Source organism: Tachysurus fulvidraco, chromosome 9 (genome assembly GCF_022655615.1).
Source record: "Tachysurus fulvidraco isolate hzauxx_2018 chromosome 9, HZAU_PFXX_2.0, whole genome shotgun sequence".
In the NCBI taxonomy this organism is placed as follows: domain Eukaryota; kingdom Metazoa; phylum Chordata; class Actinopteri; order Siluriformes; family Bagridae; genus Tachysurus; species Tachysurus fulvidraco.
Window position 1 is genome coordinate 27930766 of NC_062526.1, and position 6541 is coordinate 27937306.

Consider the following 6541-nt stretch of genomic DNA (forward strand, 5'->3'; position numbering starts at 1 on the left):
CCTCTCCATTGACAAGCTTCAATCTTCTTCCCTCCTGACACTTCTGGAAACATTCATCCTGACACTCAACATCTACGTCCCCACACACAACGGAGACAATGTCCTGGACCTGGTTTTCACCCATCCTTATCCAGCTACAGACATGACTGCTACCCCACTACACAATTCCGATCATCACCTGGTATCCTTCACCATCACTCTCCTTATCCTACCTAAAACTAACTCTCACTCCCTCTCTCTTCCCCACCGCAAACTCCACTCTGTCGCCCCTTCTTCTGTAGCTTCTGGCACTCGTTCTTGTCTTCCTGATCCTGAATCCTATTCCTCACTCCCTCGAACTCAGCCACACACACTTTCCTCTCCTCTCTTTCCTGAACCATGGACTTTCTCTGCCCTTTGTCCAATAAACCCAAGAAAACTTCTTGTTCTGCTTCTTGGCTTTCAGATATGTTGTGTAACAATCGAAGATAGCTAAGATCATCTGAGAGGAAGTGGAAGAAATCACAACTTGATGCAGACCTTGACTCTTACCATACACTCCTGGCCAAGTTCTTCTCAGATGTGAGTTCTGCCAAGACTTTTCCTTTTACAAGGAAAAGATTGAAGCTTTGGCATAAGACCACTGGAATGCTCCACAACATCAGTCTCTTCTCTACTCAACCCCCGACTCCACCTGCTTCATCCTCACTGACTGCACTGACTGCAGAAGACCTTGCTTATTTCTACCATGAGAAGATTGAGGAAATCTGCAGGACCTTGACTTCTGCCTCGACTGCACCTACATCTCACAGTCAGGATTCCTCTACTCCTTGTTGCACTTCTCAATTGTAGCAGCAGAAGAGATTTTACAACTCATCCAGTCTTGCAATCCTACCATCTTCCCATTGAATCCACTTCCACTTTGCTGCAGACTATCTTGAAAGAACTTCTGCCCTTCATCTCTAGTATCATCAATGAATTCATAACAACTGGTCATGTATCAACTACCTTCAAGAGAGCAAGGGTTATTCCCATCCTAAAGAAACCTGCTCTGGATCCATCAAATATCAGTAAATACAGACCGGTATCACTTTTCTCGTTTCTTTCTAAAATTCATGAACGCATTGTCTATAACCAATTGTCTGTCTATCTCTAACAGAACAACCACCAACATCCCAACCAGTCTGGGTTTAAAGCAGCTCATTCCACAGAGACAGCCCTTTTGGATGTCTCTGCAAAACTACATGTTGCTAGATCAGCCAAACTGTCATCTGTCCTCATCCTTGACCTTTCAGCAGCGTTTGATACGGACAACCACAGGACTCTCTTGTCCACCCTCAGGAGTCTTGGGATTTGCAGATCAGCTTGGGAATGGTTCGCTTCCTACCTGGAAGAACACTCATATCAGGTAACATGGAGGGGAGTGACATCTGCTCCACGCAGACTCTCCATTGGCATCCGACAGGGCTCAGTACTATTTCCTCACATGGGTTCTCTTACCACTGCAATGCTAATGATACACAACTTACCTTCTAACGAGGATATTAGTACAAGGATATTAGGATTGCTTTGCTTTTTCTACAACCACCAGTAGCATTCCTGGAATATCCGGTGGTCTCAGAGAGATACCGCTTCAGACAACGTGCTCAGGCCACGGGTGAGTCCACTGATCATTACGTTGCTGCGCTCCGTGAACTAGTTAAAACATGCGCTTTTGGATATATTGAGCATGAAATGATCCGTGATCAGATTGTGGAAAAAACGTGCATGCCCCGAATCCGCGAAAGACTGTTACTAGAGCCTGATTTAACCCTCGAAAAGACGCTAGCTATTGCAAGACAACTTGAATCAGCCGTAGCAGATGCCAAGGTCATAGCTGAAGGGGAATCGAAGCAAGTAGCCGTGATACAAAAGCAAGAAAAAGCACGAATGCACAAAAATACAAGAATGAAATCGAAGGAGGACAAGCATGTGAAAGGTCAACAGATGTGTTATCGCTGTGGTTCTGCTAATCACCTTGCAAATGATAAATGCTGCCCTGCAAAAGACTGTAAATGTAGAACTTGTGGAAAAGTTGGACATTTCTCAAGGGTGTGTAAATCTTCATCAAAATCAGTTAATGAAGTATGCTTACCTGAATTGACGGTTCTTAGTGTGAATGACCGCCATACAGATGATGGAGCCATAATGGGTACTTTTACCATAGCTACACCAGTACTTCCTACAGAGGCCTGCACCATTAAGATGATGGTAGATACAGGGTCTGGTGTATCAATCTTACCGCAACACATCTTCAAAGAACATTTCAGATCATGTGCCCTGTCTCCAACAAAAGTACAGGTTCTGACTTACTTAAAAGAGAAAATACCTATGTGTGGTTACCTGACACTGAATGTGACATACTGTGGAAAGACTGCTGCTGCTGAGTTCAACATCGTGAATTCAGGAACTCCTTTTATTGGACGTGACCTATGTGAAGCATTGAATATTGAGATTAAAGGGGGTCGCTTGATTGAACCTGCTAAACACTGTGCAATGCTCCAACCTTCCAGTATTGCCGCTGGATTTGGATGTGCAAAAAATTTCACACACAAAGTAAAGATTCATCTTGAAGTTAAGCCTGTACAACAAAAACTTCGTCACTTACCCCTATCAGTGCGAGCAGCTGTATCAACTGAGCTCAAGATGCTCGAGGAGAATGGCATAATTGAGAAGATTAATTCCTCAGAGTGGGTTTCTCTCATTGTAGTCACAAAACGAAAGAGCAATACAATTCGTCTGTGCATTGATCTACGGGAACCAAACAAAACTGTGGTACAAGATAGTCACCCTTTGCCACTAATTGAGGATATACTGTCTGAGTTGCATGGATCAGTGATGTTTTCTTCTCTTGACCTCAAAAATGCATATTACCAAGTACTGTTACATGAGGAGAGCAGAGGACTTACAGCGTTCATTACTCATGAAGGTCTCTACCAGTTCTGCAGAGTACCTTATGGACTGTGCTCAGCACTTTCTGCTTTTCAACGCATTATGACCATGATCTTAAAAGGACTTAAGGGCGTACAGTGTTACTTGGACGATGTGATAGTACATGGTTCTTCGGAAGTCAGTCACAATAGAAACCTTGAGGCTGTTCTAAAAAGGATTAATGAAGCTGGTCTGAAACTGAACGCAGATAAATGCAAATTCAACTTAATGACTCTTAGCTTTCTTGGATACAAACTTTCAGAAGATGGCTTGTACCCAGATGATGCTCATACTACTGCTATTACAAATGCACCTTCTCCTACTGATGCAGCTACACTACGTTCTTTTCTGGGACTAAGTGCATGGTACAGTAAATTCGTACCTGATTATGCTACTCTCGTTGAGCCGATGAGAGCTTTGCTTCGAAAAAACTGAATTTCAATGGACTACTGCAGCACAAGAAAGTTTCGATAAAGTCAAACGAGCAATAGTAGACAGTCCTGCTCTTTCCTTATTCAACCCCAATCACAGCACGATACTTTCCTGTGATGCCTCAGACTATGGTGTTGGTGCTGTCTCAACTCAGCTGGATGACACTGGAACGGAAAGAACGATTGCTTTCGCTTCACGCTCCTTATCCGATGTTGAACGGAGGTACTCCATTGTCGAGAAGGAAGCACTGGCATGTGTCTGGGCTACAGAGAAATGGCGTACGTGGCTGTGGGGTAGAAAATTTCTACTGTGCACCGACCATCAAGCTCTTACCACTCTTCTCACAAGCAAAGGGAATGGTCGAGCCGGTTTACATGTTGCCAGATGGTCCGCACACTTAATTGAGTTTGACTACGAGGTTAAACACAGACCTGGTCCTTTGAACAGTGTTGCTGATTGTTTATCACGATTGCCTCTTACAAGCACGGAACCGAACTATGCTGAACTTATTGAGTCTGTTGCTATGATTTCATTTGCTTCCAGTGCAATTTCGAAAGATGAGTTTCAGTCTGCATGTAACAACTGCCCGGTGTTCGCTAAATTGCATACCTATAACCAATCACGCTGGCCAAAACACAAAAAGGACGTTGATCCAGACTTAAAGTCATACTTCCCTTTTCAACATGAGCTTTCTGTCATGGATGGATTCTTCATCAGGGCAATGAACCGTTTCTTGGTACCGGAATCATTACAAAAAGACTCATAGACCTGGCTCATGAATCACATCAAGGGATATTTCGTACGAAGGAGACTTAGGCAACTGTGCTGGTGGCCTAAGATGGACAGTCAGATGGAAGCTTTGATACGAGACTGCCATACCTGCAGACAAAACGACTAGTCCTCTGTTACACACGATGCTCCTCTCAATCCTGTTGAATTCCCTTCTGCTGCATAGGAAAAGGTCTCTATCGACATTGTCGGACCATTTGAAACTGCACCATCAGATTGCAAGTACGCAATAACACTTGTGGATTACTTTAGCAAATGGCTGGATGTTGCTTTTGCGTCCAGAGTTGACACGTCTACGCTTAAGCGCTTCTTGACTACTGTTTTTTCCCGGGAAGGAAATCCAAAGGAGTTGGTTTCAGACAATGGACCGCAGTTTATCTCTACTGAGTTCTCTGAGTTTCTGAGGGAAAGAGACATACGAGTTTAAGAACTGCTGTTTATTGCCCTCATGCAAACGGAGAAGTTGAGAGGTTTAATCGAGTTTTGAAAGACTGTTTACAAACTGCTTCAATACAAGGCGAACTGTGGAAGACTTTTACTCAAACATTCTTGATGAACTATAGAAGTACTCCCCACAGCACCACAGGAGTTAAACCATCTGAGTTACTCCATGGCCACTGTATGAGAACCAAGTGATGGATCTGCCCGTAAAAGAAACAGACAGAAACAAGTTACGACAACATGTAAAAAGCAAACAAGACAAGGTTAAACAGTACACAGATATCAAAAGAAATGCAGAATCTTCGCAATTTCAACCAGGGGATTTGGTACGTGTTAAGAAACCTTGGATGGTAAAGAAAGGTGATCAGAAGTTCACAAAACCAAAACCAAAAAAAATTACGACACCTACTTGCTTGATGATGGTAAAGTGTTGAATGCTTCACGACTTGCCGAAATGCCAGGATTGAATGGAAGTGTCACTCCAAATGAGACACAACTTCAGACAACACCAATTTGGTCAAATAAATCAGTCAGAGTTAGACAGAAACCTGCCTGGACCACAGACTATGTTTTACATATGTAAGGAACGTGTTATGTTAGGGAACATGCTGCATGAGTAATGTTCTTGATAATACTGATTTAATAATACTTGCTTGTTTCTGACGTATCTTCCATCCATCCATCCATTTTCTACCGCTTATCCGGGGCCGGGTCGCGGGGGCAGCAGTCTAAGCAGGGATGCCCAGACTTCCCTCTCCCCAGACACTTCCTCCAGCTCTTCCGGGGGAATACCGAGGCGTTCCCAGGCCAGCCGAGAGACATAGTCCCTCCAGCGTGTCCTAGGTCTTCCCTGGGGCCTCCTCCCGGTTGGACATGCCCGGAACACCTCCCCAGGGAGGCATCCAGGAGGCATCCGAAACAGATGCCCGAGCCACCTCAGCTGACCCCTCTTAATGTGGAGGAGCAGCGGCTCTACTCTGAGCTCCTCCCGAGTGACTGAGCTCCTCACCCTATCTCTAAGGGTGCGCCCAGCCACTCTGCGGAGGAAACTCATTTCGGCCGCCTGTATCCGGGATCTCGTCCTTTCGGTCATGACCCAAAGCTCATGGCCATAGGTGAGGGTAGGAACGTAGATCGACTGGTAAATAGAGAGCTTCGCCTTGCGGCTCAGCTCTCTCTTCACCACAACAGATCGGTATATCGACCGCATCACTGCGGAAGATACACCGATCCGCCTGTCGATCTCCCGCTCCATCCTTCCCTCACTCGTGAACAGGACCCCAAGATACTTAAACTCCTCCACTTGAGGCAGGAACTCTCCACCAACCTAAAGAGGGCAAGCCACCCTTTTCCGGCTGAGAACCATGGCCTCGGACTTGGAGGTGCTGATTCTCATCCCCGCCGCTTCACACTCGGCTGCAAACCATCCCAGTGCATGCTGAAGGTCCTGGTTTGAAGAAGCCAACAGGACAACATCATCTGCAAAAAGCAGAGACGAAATCCTGTGGTCCCCAAACCGGACTCCCTCCGGCCCCTGACTGCACCTAGAAATCCTGTCCATATAAATAATGAACAGGACCGGTGACAAAGGGCAGCCCTGCCGGAGTCCAACATGCACCGGGAACAAGTCTGACTTACACCCGGCAATGCGAACCAAACTCCTGCTCCGGTCATATAGGGACCGGACAGCCCTTAACAGAGGGCCCCGGACCCCATACTCCCAGAGCACCCCCCACAGGCGATCACGAGGGACACAGTCAAATGCCTTCTCCAGATCCACAAAACACATGTGGACTGGTTGGGCAAACTCCCATGAACCCTCCAGCAACCTGGTGAGGGTATAGAGATGGTCCAGTGTTCCACGACCAGGACGAAACCCGCATTGTTCCTCCTGAATCCAAGGTTCGACTATCGGCCGAATTCTCCTCTC